The following is a 15,090-nucleotide window of genomic DNA, read 5'->3' on the forward strand; positions in this document are numbered from 1 at the left end:
CAAAGACAAATCAAAGCCACGGCCTGGAAAGCTTGTGTAAGAGCTTCAGCTGTAAGGGAAGGCACACGTGTGGATCCAATCCACAGTTCATAAACTATTTATTAACAGTGGCTGTATACTACCCTTCCTTTAAAAAAAAATACAAGTTCCCTTTCTCAGGCACATATGCTGATACACATTTTAGATATACTCTTTCTTCTGAACCGACCAACCCTTAGTATATGTGCTTCAGTGGCAGAGAACTTGAGGCCAGAGAGCTTAAATAACAAGTGCAGACCAGGACTGAGTGGCAGACGCAGGAAACAAAGGTGGGCTTGTCTGGTACTAAACCTGGGCTAGTCACCACAGTGTGAACTTACAGCTCTTTAGAAAGGTGGCAGGTTGGAGCTGGAGAATGGCTCAGTCTTCAGGAGCACTAGCGGCTCTTCCAGAGGACCCAGGTTCGTTTCCATCACCCAGAGGACATCTCACGACAATCTGTAACCCCAGTTCCGAGGGGCTCAATGTTCTTTTCAGACTGTGGTTACTGCACACATGACATAGACAGACAGACACACACACACACACACACACACACACAAATAAATACATCTAAAAGAATGAGAAGAAATGAAGCAGGTGTCTCAGGCAGGACTTCATTAAAGCAGAGTTTAAGTCAGGAGACTTCAAGGCTCACAAAATGGAGTAACTTCCGGGGACATGCATAGGCTTGAGGTGGGCTTCTAACCAAAAGAACATGACTGGGTAATGAATATGGAGAGCGGCTTTCTTGATTAGCTGATATTATTTGAGACTATCATAGTAAAATGGAAAGAAGTAATTCTCCTAATGGCCTTAAAGCAACAGACAGCCTGGGCAAAAGGCCTCTGGAGAGATGGTGCCATTGTGGTTAAGAAGTTATAGCGTCACCCATGGCAGTTCAGTATCCAAATGGGTTCCATGGTAATAGGAACAGGGACTGTCTCTGACATGAACTGATTGGCCTGCTCTTTAATTACCTCCCCCTGAGGGGGAAGCAGCATTACCAGGCCACAGAAGAAGACAATGCAGTCACTCCTGATGAGACCTAATTGTCTAGGATCAGAAGGAAGGAAAAGAAGACCTCCCTTATCAGTGGACTTGGGGAGGGGCTTGCAGGCAGAGGGTGGAGGAAGGGAGAGATTGGGACGGGAGGAGGGAGGGAACCACAGGGGGGGATACAAAGGGAATAAAGTGTAATTAATAGAGAATTTAAAAAAAAAAAAAGAAGTTATAGTGTGCTCTTGGCGAGCACCCTCTTTTGGCAGAAAGCAGTAAAACAGAAGCCCCAGCCCCTACAGTCACAAGGCCAGTACTGCCAGGTTGGAGGAGAGAGAGCTTGGAGGCAGAGTCTTCCCCAGTCAACCCCTAGACACAGTCCTGTGAAACCCTGTCTGCCCGTCCTTCGAAAGTATAAGGCAATAGCTATGTTGCTTTTAATCCACCAAGCCTGTTAAGATTGCTGTTCACAGGGGAAATTAACTCAGGGTGACAGTGAACGCTGTGTAGATCTGTGAATCGCGGGCTAACAAACATTTCTGTACACTTAAATATATTCCAGAAATCCAAGGGCTGTTATTATACCTGTAGGAAAAGGAATTAGGAAACTATTGTCTAGCATGTCACAATGAGTCTTCCGAGAATAACACGTAATTAGCTGCAGCAGAGTTCATTCTGGGAGCTCTTACAAGGCTCCCCACACATTACTTGTAGCAGACGTGGACATCGGCATTCCGATCAGAGCAAGCTGCAAACACATTTTAGTTCTTTAATTTGTTAATAAAATCATTCATTTGGTATCACAAATGACTGTGCTACTGTGTTATAGCATAATTATTCTGGCCCTGTACTTTGGTGGTAGGGAATGGCCTGTGGAATTTTTATTTTATTTATTTTTTTAGATTGGTGTTGTATGTCCTTTTATGAGATGGTTAGTCAGGTGTGGCCAAGGAGAAGACAGTGGAGGCTTGGGGGAAAACCAATGATTGGTGCTTGTGGGTTCTAGAGACAGGAGGGGTTATTCCCCATGCAGACCTGCATAGAAAAGCTAACCCAGGAGAATGGGGTAAGGGGAGAGCTTGGCCGCGGCCTGTACTCTGACCTGTGTGGTGAGAAAGGCGGCAGCAAAGTGTGTGACTGGCTGGCTGGACCAACGTGTTAGCCTTGGATTGGAGGAGTGTTCCCCAGCTGCTGCTGGCACTGGGCTGGGTCAGGCAGAGGAACACTGTCCCCAGGTCATATGGGCAGACAGGGAAGGTCACTCTGGTTGGGCCAGGTACAAAGCAGAGGTAAGGCTGTGCTCTGTGTCATCTTTGAAAATAGGCAAGCCCTGACAGGAGCACTGCTTCCCCAGAAAATGTCAGAGCATCATCACCAAGTGCAGAAACTTGAAAACGACCTGTCATTCAAAGGAAGCACACTGCAAGCTCCCGGGTAGGAGAACAAAGGTAGGCTAGCTGCATTTTAAATGTCTTCTCTCACTTCTCACTTTAAGAACCTATAAAAATGACACTGGAGACACAGGTCAGTGGTGGAGTGCTGGCCCAGCATACACAAGGCTCCAGGTTCGATCCCAATAACACACACACACACACACACACACACACACACACACACACAATCCATATAGATAATCCTATGTGCATAAGCATGAGCCTGAGGTCAGCTTGAAGATAAAATTCCTAGCATGCTCTAAATGGTGTGAGAGGTCTGATACAAATACACTGCGTTATCTAAAGGTGTAAAAACAAATTAAAAGGCAATTTTGATTCTTTACAATTCCCTCCTGCCTGCCAGTTTTTTATTCTCTCTCTCTCTCTCTCTCTCCCCTCTTTCTTCTTCCCCCCAACCCCTCTCTCTGTCTCTCACCTCACCTCACCTCCCCTCCCTCTCTGGAAAAACAAATTAAGATGGCCAAGGGCTAGGTGTCCACTGCTGTTGTACAGACAGTTCTGAAGAAGTTAGGAACAAGGTCTGAGGACCTTTCTATCCCAAACAGCCTTCTCACTGGCTGCTCCCCGAATGCTTCCAGCCACATAGCATCACTCTGTGGGTCACAGGTAGGCAGAGACGGGGACAGAGGTGGAAAAGCTGCTGCTGTCTGGAGTATTCCCACCCTAGAGCAGAAGGAGTTGAAGGCTACTAGTCCGGCCTGCGGAGAAGACCCAACGCCAGCCAAAGATTCCCATGCTGACTCTCTAACCAGTTCCATTAGGGAAAACAATCACATGACCGCTGGGACAGGTTAAGAGCCAAGTCAGTCCTGCACTCATGAGAAATCATTGTCACTGGTGCTTATTGCAGGCCTTCAGCACTGCTGGTCTTTAGTGCATCCTTGGAAGGAATAGTCCGCAACGGCCTGGCTCTGCTGCTGGGCAGTGTGGCTCGTCAGAACGTGTCTAAAAACCTCTGCAAATTGACCAAAAGATATCACTATTTATCTATGCACCATCTATCTACATCTTACATATCTATCATCTGCCTGTCATCTATCTACCATCTGTGTGTCTGTCATTACCTGTCTGCCTGTCTTGCTACTATCTATCTGTATCATCTATCTATTCTTCATCCTTCTACCATCCACCTATGTGTCTATGGTTCCATCTATCTACCAGCCTGCCATTTAGACTGCCTGTTTAGAACAAAGATCTTGAAACTGCCAGCCACCAAGGGAACACAGAGAGGGCCAAACTCTGCCCCAATATTCTCCCACGTGACTGAAAATGTTTAGCCGCTGCAGCACTCTCTTTAGTTTTAATAGTACAAGAGCCCTCCTTCCCAAAACAACAGACACCCCACACCCTGGGCCCTCACCAGCTCCTGTCTAGTGATGGAATGCAAATGAGGTGAATAATTAGCATCAGTAATTAGTAATGTGAGGGAGACACCCAAGACCTCTCCCAGAAATGCCATTTACATTCTGAGCAGCAGAAAAATTCGTTTTCAAATTGCTTCCCACCTAGTCTACCAGCATCTCATTGCTGACCAGTGTGTGTGTGTGTGTGTGTGTGTGTGTTTATTCCACACACCATATCCAGCAGTCCACTGATGCTACCTGGTGATGACTTTCTTTGATGAAGACAAAGACTTTTTCTTGTCACTCTATATGCCCTCATTAGCATAAATCTCCCAGTTTCCTCTGCCACTGAGAGCTGCTGTTCTGCCTAGCTTGTTGATATGCAAGTCTCTCTTTTGCTGTGTGAGCACTCAGAAGATCTCTCCCGAAGCAGTCCCTGGACTACTAGCCCTGAGGTGCCAGGAGTCCCCAGTACCCTACCTGAGCCTTCTTTCCCCCATCCTTGACCTGGTTCTTGCCCATCCACTGCCAAGCAGCCCATTCAACGGGCCCTGTGTTACTCTTAACATTTCAAGCCTGCTTCCCTCTGACTCACAACACAAGACCCTAGGTCAGGGTCAGCACACAGAACAGGCCCAACGGGGAAATCAGAGTACTACAAAGAGAATATAATCTTGACTGTGAAGCCAACCAAGGTCTTTGGCACAAGGCACATCTCCCTGAATTCATGTTTTTACCTATACACGCATTTGTCTAGTTTCTATCTTAATTGCTTTAGAGTGTGCTGTGTCAAATGCTGGGCAGAGGTCTGTCAGTGTCCACTATATAGGCATGAGAACCTGAGCTCAGACACCAGGACCCATATTAAAAGCTTGATGCGAGGCCCACCTGCTGCTGTGGCACGGGTGAGTGGAAGACTGCCAGAGGCCCTCCTGACACATGCCCCACTCATCTCCAGAGCCACTATTATGTGCAAGTATGTGGTAGAGAGATGGGAGAGAGAGAGAGAGAGAGAAGTGAATCAGTTTGAGCACTATGAAGAGAGACTAAACAGGAGACTCAGGGGTGGTGAGGAATAGCTTGATGTGAGTGCTATGCTGCCACCTGAGGCCACAGTGAAGTTTGAGCCCATGCTGCCACTGAAGGCCATGTCTGAGTCTGTGGCCACACAGCAGCAAGGATCTGTTTTGATTTCCATGGCTCATGTTACCACCAAATGCCATCCGGATGTTCCTGGTCTAGGCAGTCACCTGGGACCATGTTGATGTCCAAGGTCTATGCAGAGCTGGCCCCACCCCTGACTGGCTGTAACACTGGGGAGAGCTGGCCTTGCACCTTGCCTGGACAGCAGTAGAGCTGGCCCTGGCAGCAAAGGCACATTTGAGCTGGCCCCGAGGGCATGAAAGTGGGAGAGATGGCCTTATCTCTTTCTAGCTGTGGCACTTGGTGAGCTAGCTAAGGCAGTGCTGGAGAGCTCACCCTGGTGGTGGGGGTGCGGGACAGCTGGCAGGCTGAGCAACTCAGCTACCACCCAGGCCCATCCAGGGCTTTGAGTGGGCCCACTCCAATATCTACCCCATCTATGACCTTCTGGAGCTCCTGAAGGGCCAGTCCTGTGGATCCAAAGCTGCAGGGTCTCCATGCTACAGGGCAAGAGAAGGATATCCACAAGGAGTCCAGTGAGGATCCAGTATTGATAGTGTAGCAGAAGCCAGAGGCCTTGAACCAGACCGGTGATTTATTTCACTGAGCACTTGTAAGTAAAGATGTCTGGGCAAAGGCATTTAGTGTGTGACTCAGCATGACACACTACAGCTTCCACTGTGTGACTTTGGTTTGTTTGTGTTTATTGTTTGTTTGTTTCTGTTTTTACTTTTTGTTTCCTTGGCAGGGGGAGGCTGCAAGGATATGAAAGGACAGAGAGATGAGTGGGATTGGAGTTCATGTTGTGAAATTCGCAAAGAATCAATACAAAGTTAAAAAATGAATAAAAAGCCTGATGCAGCAGCGTGTGCCTACAACCCCAGAAGGTTGAGGCAGGGACAGTAGCATCCCCGGAGCTCACAAGGCTGCTGGCCTAGCCAAATGCATGAGCTCTAGGTTCAGTGTGAGGCCCTGTCTGAAAAAGAAATTGGTGGAGAAGCAATTGGTGAAGACATCTGATATTGATATCTACATGTATGTAGTATGTATACATTCACCCATATAAACATTGTTCACGCATGCGCACATACACTACATATACTCCCTACAGAAACCTAGGATAAGATAATCCCATGACTCGAAATTTTGTATAAATAAAATCTCTCCTAACGTCGTTGATTGTACCTCATTGTTGCCTTAAAGTTAAACAATGCCCAATGCCTTCACATGTTCTACAAATGAAACAAAAGGGTGAAAGAGGTCGGAAATGTCGCCAGAAGAGCTGGCCAGGCTCGCCATGAGGATGGTGGCGAAAAGCAAGAGCAACAGTGAGTGGCTGCCAGCATGGAGAGCCGCCTCGAGCTGTGACGTGGCTGGGTAGAAAGTCAGTACACCGTGCCAAGCTGTGGGCACCACAGAACAAGATTTTAATTTTTAAAGGCTCTGTAACAGAAAAATGGAAAAATCAAAAGCACCCATATTTCAGGGGAGAAGCCATTATATTCAGTATAAAGAAATTAAATATGAGTGACAATTTTAAAGATTTATTGAAAAATTCAGTTCCAGGTATTCAATGTACTTCAAGCCTGCAATTACTTTTCTGTCACCATGTAACTGAGTAATTTTGACTGCTCATTACACAGTCTTCAAAGGAAAGTGACTGGCTGACCAGCACTCTTAGATTTTTGGTTGACCCAGCCACTCACTACAGTGGGGGCAGGGGACCTTTTTTAAAATTATTATTCTAATTTGCCTAAAAATATTCTTACACAGCCTAAGGAGAAAAGGGACCTGGGCTTGGCAGCCTGACACCGATTCCTATGAAGCAGACAACTCACTGCTGTGCATAAAATGTGGCCGCCAAAACTGTGAAAGACTAATGGTTTGTTAACGTAATTGCCCCAAGAGAGTTTTACATATCCACTGATGTGTGTTAATGTTAGGATAGGGAGGAAGGTATAGCTCTAAGGTCATTTCCATTTCAGTTGCAAAAGATGTTGAGAATATGGGACCATGTTTCCGAGAAAGTGGATAGCCCAAAGCAGAGAATTACTTAGAGACGGATGCTCAACATCATCCTGGTTTAAAGTCTGAAAGTAGTTGCCAGGCTGTACCATAGGCAAGAAGTCCAATACAGTCCCAAGCTCCTAAGAATATAGACCAAAGTTCAGAAAGGCCAACATGGCAAGAATCCAGGGCAAAATACGGAAAGGGAAGGGCTATAGAGAAGGATGGGTTCTAGGGAAAGCCAGAGAGAAGCTTCCAAATGTTTTGACTTGTGTGATCTGAGTGTGTGAGAGGTGACTGAATTCAGAAAACACTCTTCGGAGGGTGGAGTCTCGAGAAATTCTCTGAACTCACATGGAGCTCTTCCCACCTTCCAGAGCAGAACGATCTTTTGATAATGAAACAGTGAGTAACACCCTCAGAAAAGAATTGGTTTGACAGAGGCAGGGGAGTAGTTTTCTTAGCATTTTCCTAGATTCAAAAGAACACTGAGCCAACTATCCTTAGCCAGCCCTAGAAAATTATTAAACATGAGCCTCAAAAGTATTGACTAGATTCTGTGTTCAGGAAGTGATGAAACCAAGAGTCAAATAAGTGTAGCATTCCCGAGAATGAGGACCACAGCATTCCATGCTCAGGAAGACTCGCCAGCCAAAGAGGTCACACGACAGAGAGGACTCGGCTAGCAGGAAAGCATGACAGTCTTCATAAACAGTATCCGTACATTCAGGTAGTTAGGGGAAACATGATGAAGTGGGAAGTGTAGCAGGGGTGAGCAGGACTTCCAGAGATGAATGTGAAGGAAATGTAAAACACAGGATGAGACTGACAGAACCTTAGACATGCAGAAGAAATCAGTGGATACAAACACAAGTAAGGCAAACTGTTCAAAATAAAACATGGGGGGAGGGGTTGTAGCCAGAGTGCTAGTGATACAGGAAACACCAAGTCATCTAACCTACACGGAAAGAATCCCACAAGAGGGACTAATACGTACGTACGTACGTACGTACATACATACATACATACATACATACATACACACATACACACATACATACATGCACTAAATCTTGATCAAAAGCAAGCTGGGCTGGAGAGATGGCTCAGTGGTTAAGAACACTGGCTGCTCTTCCAGAGAACCCAGGTTTGTGTTCCAGCACCCACACGGCAGCTAACCACCATTTGTAATTCCAGTTCCAGGAGACCTTTTGCCCTCTTCTGGCCAATTTGGACACTGCACACGTACGGTGCACAAACATACATACAGGCAAACACCTACACAAATAGAGGAGGAAAAGGAGGAGGAGGAGGAAGAAACAAGAGCTGCAAAGATGGCTCAGTGGTTAGAATGTGTACTGATCTTACAACAACTCACATTCAATTCCCAGCACCATGTCAGGGGCTCACAACTGCCTATAGCTTTGTCGCCAGGAGGATCTGATTCGTTCTTCTGTCCTCTGTGCACGCACACATGCATACACGCACACACACACACACTTTCAAAAAAGAAGATACGCTCTGCTGGTTTACATCTAATAGCGAGCACATGGATGACACATTTAAACAGGCACTGAGTGAATATATTGTCTAATTTTCCTTCAAAAATTCTTTTGCTGAAACATGGCTTTCAGATGTTTGGACTAAGAATATAGAACCTTACTCATTACTAAGATCTGCTATTTATGATGATCAAACAAAGAAAACTGAGAGAATAATAAAACAAACATTAACATATCCACTACTTGAGAAACTAAGACATTGTTCCACAGACACGGTACCATTTACAAAAACCAAGTTGTAGATTCCACTTATAGTGCTCCTCAGTGGAGAGATGGAGAAAGAAAAAGTGGTAGATGTATACCATGGAATTCTGTTCTGTCACTATGAAAGAATGGAATTATGTCATTTGTTAGAGGATGGACACAACTGGAGAGCATCATGTTAGGTGAAATGAGCCAAACTCAGATAGACAATATGCTCTGCCTAACTTGTAGGGCCTAGATTATTTTCATAAATACATTTATGAAAATTTACATGCGTGCAAGGAGATGATAAGAGAAAGAAGGAGACTTGGACAGAGAAAAGGGGGGCAGAGGAGGATTGGATAGGTGAATATGATCAAAACATATGATAGACTTGAAAGACATTTTCTTTGTGAATCCCAGTGCCATTACCATATAGTTATTAATATATACTAGTAAAGAAATGTTCAAAAATACAGATTTGCTCCCACTTGGCCTCTAAAAGCTCCTTCTTTCATTTACTTTCTATCATTGTAAGAAACACCATGACCAAAAGCACTTGAGGAGAAAAGGGCTTATTTCATCTTACAGCTTTCAGTCCATCATGAAGGGAAATGAAGGCAGGAACCCAGAGGCAGGAACTGAAGCAGAGGCCATGAAGGAGTACTGCTCACTGGCTTGCTCCCTACAGCTTGTTCAGCCAGTTTTCTTATAATCACCACTATCAGGCTAGGGGTAGCACTAACAACAGTGAGCTGGGTCCTTCTCCATCAACCACCAAACATGAAAATGCAATACAAACAGTATACACTTGCCTGCAGGCCAGCCTGGTGGGGGTTTTCTCAACTGAGATTCGTCTTCCCAGATATCGACAAAAACAAAGTAGGACAAAACCAGCAAGACGCTAACCAAGACAATCCCACAGGTCCTTTGTGAAGGAGAGAGTCATCCACTGAGAAGCTTAGAAAAAAAAAGGAGCGCAGTCTTCACATGGGGTGTGGGCGCAGGCTTAAGGAGCAGAGGTACACACTGTCACGCCTCAATTTACCCTCACTACACACAATGTCTTCCTCCTTGACATATTTTGTTCAATTCATCTGACTTGACCTAGCATTAGTTTTGATTTTTCTCCCTTAAATGTGGATTGAAACCATCAGAGGCATTTTGACAAACACTAAACTCGCTTTGTTCTGTCCTTTAGAGGAAAAAAAACCAAAACCAAAACCAAAACAAAAACAAAAAACAATGAGCATAAAATTTGTCATGAGGAGACTGCTTCCCGGTGAACAGCTTGAGCTTTAAGAGGAATCTTTTGGTGGGGAGGGGGGTAAGGGGCTGGGGAAGGGAGGAAGAAGAGAGAGAGAGAGAAATAAGCGGGTTTCTTGCCTCAAGCTGTTAAGACAAAATTTCCACCCTAGAAAACGCAGACATGTGCCTCTTTCCTCTTCGAGGCTTGTGTTGGCTTGTGAGTTCTCACCCCCCTCCCCGTTCTGTTGTATTTTCCTGGCACTCTTTGAATCACTATTGCTGGCGGAAAGACTAAAACTATTTAAAAATTGATGTATTATCTCTCATTAGAGTCAGAACAGCCCTGGAGTGGCTGAAACTTGAGCAGGATTAGAAGCAGCACATGAGGAATTTGTAACCAAGCAGGTCTCCATGGCAACACATAATTGATGCTGATTATAATTGTGAGACATTTATTTGGGGCTTTTTTTTTTTAATCCTGAAGAGAAGTTCAAAAGGAAAGAAGCTGTCTCAGAGTCTCAAGGCATATAAGTTGGCAATATGTAAAAAGCATTCACGATAGCTTTATTCATTCAAAAAGTAGGCACATATTCCAAGCCTGGGGAAGGAGATCTTTGCTTCAAGCATTTTAACCAAGTCAGCTTATCGGCTAAGCTGAGACTGAGTTCTGCATGGGAGCAGGATGCTATCAGAAGTGCCAATTTTATTTCTTGTAGTTTGATTTCCAGACTAGCCCACAATATCTTGTTTAGCCCACATGTATGCAAATGATGGCTCTAACGATCACATTTCCAGCTCAGCTGTCTGCCTTGTTCTGCGGGTGTGTGTTCTGAATTTTAAGGTGCGATGCCAAGAACACATCTTCCCTGCAGCTACAAGTCAGACTGGACACCTGGAGTGCTTCTACACTTTATTTTCTAAAGTCTAACCGTAGGTAAGCACTTCCCAAGCCCCTCCCCGCCAGAAAGCTTGTCAGAAAAGGTCTAAGGAATCTCTGATCAAGTTAATGTAGGAGTCACTGAAACATATAGGAGTCACAAGCTGTTCACTGGAAAGCAGGCTCCTCAACAGAGCCTCTCCCTTAGTGATTTTCAGTTCATATTGTTTTATTAATTCCCTAGAATCTGCGATAGAGGCAATGCAAGGCTTCTTTCTTTTCTTCCTTTTGGAAAGTGTCACGCATGAGCGCTGCATCTAGATACCGCCCCTGCTCACCTCTCCTTCCAATCGCCCCTCCTCCCCACATTGTGACCTCTTCTCTAAGTGTTCTAGTTACACGTCGATGTTCCTGCCCATACGTATAAGACCTACTGAGTCCATTTAGTGTGCACCTGAAATTGCAAAGAGGGTACAAAAAGATCTTAAGAGCCAGGAGACCAGATGCCTGCTGCAAGGTAATGTCACCTAGACAGGGGAAAGGTACCCAGGAACTGCCAACAATAAGGTTGCCTGAAAGAGTCTTCCTTAGCAGTAATACCAGATGACATGCCAGTGAAGATGGGATAAATTCCACAAAGCCCCATTCCTAGAAGAGTTACGGGTGGTCAATGACCGTGGGAAGAGGAAAAAACAGACTTAAAAAAAAATCAGTGTTTCTCAGAGATTATTAACCATTATTAACTTTTAACCTATGGAAGAGCTACTAAAAATCATTGACCATGGCTAGGCATTAATCATCCACACTGCAATCCCAGGACTCCAGGGGCAGAAGCCAGAGGATCAAGAGTTAAACGCCTGCCTTTCTCAGCAGCTAGGGGGTTTGAAGCCAGTGTAGGCAACCTGAGATCTTGTCTCAATGAAACGACAAGCCCTTGTTGAAGCTGTAAGTCTGTAAGGGGCTCTGTGGAGGGCGTTCTGTGAGGTACTCCCCTGTCGCAGGCCATCCCAGAGCAAGCCTGGCCATTGTGTCTGGTACTCGACTGCACCTTGGAGGCACCTGAAGTGCTGTGACACCAGGCTTATGCCTCAGCTCCTTGCAGGCAGGCTCTGATTTCCCTGGCACTCAAGTGGCCCCATAGCAAGACACTGGGAGGTTCCCAACTGGTTCTTTTTTTATTATTATTATTTCAAATTTTTTCTAATGTATTCTTTGAGAATTTCATACAATGTATTTTGATCATCTTCATCTCCCACATAGTTCTTACAAACAGCAGATCCTGGGCCCTGATGGAGTGAACTTGGGCTCAGGATGCCTGCACTAGACAGTGTTCCCTAGATATGACCAGGAAAGTACACCCATGAGCGGTGCTGGGGTTTGAATAAGAGCTTTACACTCCATTCAAGCTTTATAAGGATGTTCTCTCTGTCCTCCCTCTCTCTCTCTGTCTCTGTCTTTCTCTCTCTCTCTCTCTGTGTATGTGAGGATGTGTATGAGAGAGTGTTTGTAAGAGGGAGTATGTCTGAAAGAAAAAGTATGTATCAGAGTGTGTATAAATGAAGTGTGTGAGAGAATTTGTAAGAAAGACTGTGTATTTGGGAGTGTTATGAGGAAGTGTATTTAAGAATGTGTGACTGAGTGTGTGTGTACGTATGTGAGTGTGTGAGAGAGTGTGTGAGTGCGTGTTTGAGAGAGAGATAATGTGTGTGAGATAGGAAGAGGGGGTGGGGTGCGGTGGGGTGGGCAGAGAGAGAGAGAGACAGACTCACAGAGAGAATTATGCATGTGTGTATGTGACGTCAGAGGTCACCCCAGGTGTCAGGACCCATCTACCTTCCTTTTTGAGGCAGGGTCTGTCGTTAGCCTGGATCTCACTATGCAGGATAATCTAGCTGGCCAGGGAGCCCGTGGTGTCTCTGCCTTCCCAACATTGGGATTACAGACAATTGCTGCTGTGTTCATGCTTTTTATGTGGGTTCTGGGGACTGAACTCAGGTCTTCATGCTTGTGGGGGCAAGCACTTTACCAACTGAGCTAGCTCCATAGCTTGAAACATTGGACTTTACAAATTGACAATATTGTGTGTGTTTTCTATGTACATATGTTATTTTAAACATGTATTTAATAGATACCATGGGACGACTGTATTTGCCGTGCATTGCATCATAGAGTTAACGCATTTTTGGTAAGAAGCCTTTACAAGGAGTCACAGCATTTCTCAAGGAAACAGCGTATTGTTAGCCATCGCTGCCGTGTTTCACAAGATCTCTTGAGTTTCCTCAGCCTGTTGAAATTGTATATTCTCAGCCCTCATCCTGCCCCCCAGCCTCCCCTTCATCTTTGCTATGGATGACGCTTTCTTCTGTTCTTTGTCTTCTTCGGTGAAAGCGTTCTGTGTGTCTGATCTCTGCGGTCTGCCTTTTGTTTCTCGGCTTCTCTCCGTTTCTCTGCTTTGCTCATTTTAGTTCACCCGTTGCTCTCAGTCCTGCTGCGTACAGTACCGGTGATCTTTCACAGCGGCTCTGTCCCTCTGTGCTACGTCTGCTTCTGTCTTCTTGTCTGTAATGGCTTGTTTCTCATCCACGCCTTGCAAGACGTCTCCCGCCTCATGCTTTGACTCATTCTTTTATCTTCCTTTGTCATCCCCGGGCACTTATCTGCCAGTTCTGCTTTTATAAATAACTTAATTTTTTATAAATCCCTCTGTTCCTTCATGAAGGTTCTTTTTAATTCTTAGCAAAAGGTTGGATTGTGAAGTTATGAGATTGATAGTAAGTCTGCCTGGGGCTTCCTCATCTGCTTTACCCGTTTCCTGTTTGTTGTTTATATAGTATTTGTGTGTGTGGGGGGGGGGTACTCACATATTTGTTTTAACCTTCCTGCCACCACCCTGTCCCCACTGTGGGGTTAGACTTACTCCCACACTCTGTCTCCACTTTCTTCTCTTCAATGAGTAAAAGGTAAGACTTCAGGTTTCTGTTTAAAAACGAATATGCAGAATATGCAAATATGCAGAATACACAAATACGGCAAACTGACCTCCAGACCCGGTCTGGTAGCTAGGCATTTAATCATTTCACACGGGTACGCCTGTGTGTAGAAGTTGGCCTGTAAGAGGGCAAGGAGTGCTTCAAGACTTAGATCACCCCTGTAGCTGCTTGCCTGCTGGTGACTGTGGGAATTGGCAACCTGGACCAGAAACCAAGCAGAGGCCTTCCACACAAAGCTGTGTCACCAGGACACTGCAGAATACTTCCAGCCGCATTACTGGGCCCGGGACCACCAAGCCCCTTGATGTAGTTTTCCCAAGAGAATAAATGTTTTAACAAGGAAGAATTGAGCAAGAAAGAAACATAGAATTCACGAATAAGCAATATGTGGACCTGGGGCATAACTCAGCCAAGATTTTGCTTACTGCGCAAGCATAAGGACCCAAGTTCAATCCCCGGTGCCCATGTTAAAAAGTTGGACCTGTCACACACACCTGTAATCACAACGCTGGGGAGACTAGAGAAAGACAGATTCCTGGGCTTCACTGTCTAGCCAGTCTAGTTGAATCTGTGAGCCTTAGGTTCCAGTTAAAGACTTTGTCTCTAAAACCAAGATGAGACAACTAAGATGGATCAGTGGGTAAAATCACTGTATCCAAGTCTTACAACCTGTGTTCAATCTCTAGGACCCACATAGTGGAAAAAAAGAAAAGGAGAGAACAGAATCCCAAAAGATGTCCTTGGCCTCTTACACACAAGCTGTGGTGTGCTCACACACATGCATACACACATATAAACACATCTTATAAAAAATTTCAATGAAAAAATACAGTAAAAAGCAAGTTGGAATAACATCCAAGCTTGACCTCTGCTCTCTGCATGCGTGCACATACATGTGCTTCTCGTGACCCACTTCCTCCAGCAAGCCCCTACCTCCTCAAACAGTGCCACCACTGAAGACCAAATATTCAAACACATGAACTTAAGGGGACATTTCATATCTAAACCACCACAGGGCTCTTAGATAGCAGTCATATTTAACTCAGGGTCTTCCAGTCAATGTTCTGGGACAGGCTAAGATGTTTTCTCATAGATGAACCAAGCCCAGGCTACAACCACGTGGTTTCTCCGAGCTCCTCAATTCCAGGCAACACCTCACCCTGTCACTCTTTCCCTTTTTATTTTCCTTACTGCTTCTCTCTGTCTCTCCATCTCTTCCCACCCAGGTCCTGTGAACACACCATGCAGATGCTCCTCTTTGCAGAT

At 45.2% G+C, this 15,090-nt stretch overlaps 1 pseudogene; it reads right to left on the bottom strand.

Moving 5' to 3' along the window:
- Positions 1-15,090, bottom strand: part of LOC129683637 (transcription factor BTF3-like) — a 122,414-nt pseudogene that overhangs the window by 107,082 nt on the left and 242 nt on the right.

The sequence above is a fragment of the Psammomys obesus genome, unplaced genomic scaffold, assembly GCF_907164565.1.
Source record: "Psammomys obesus unplaced genomic scaffold, mPsaObe1.curated_primary_1811, whole genome shotgun sequence".
Lineage (NCBI taxonomy): Eukaryota > Metazoa > Chordata > Mammalia > Rodentia > Muridae > Psammomys > Psammomys obesus.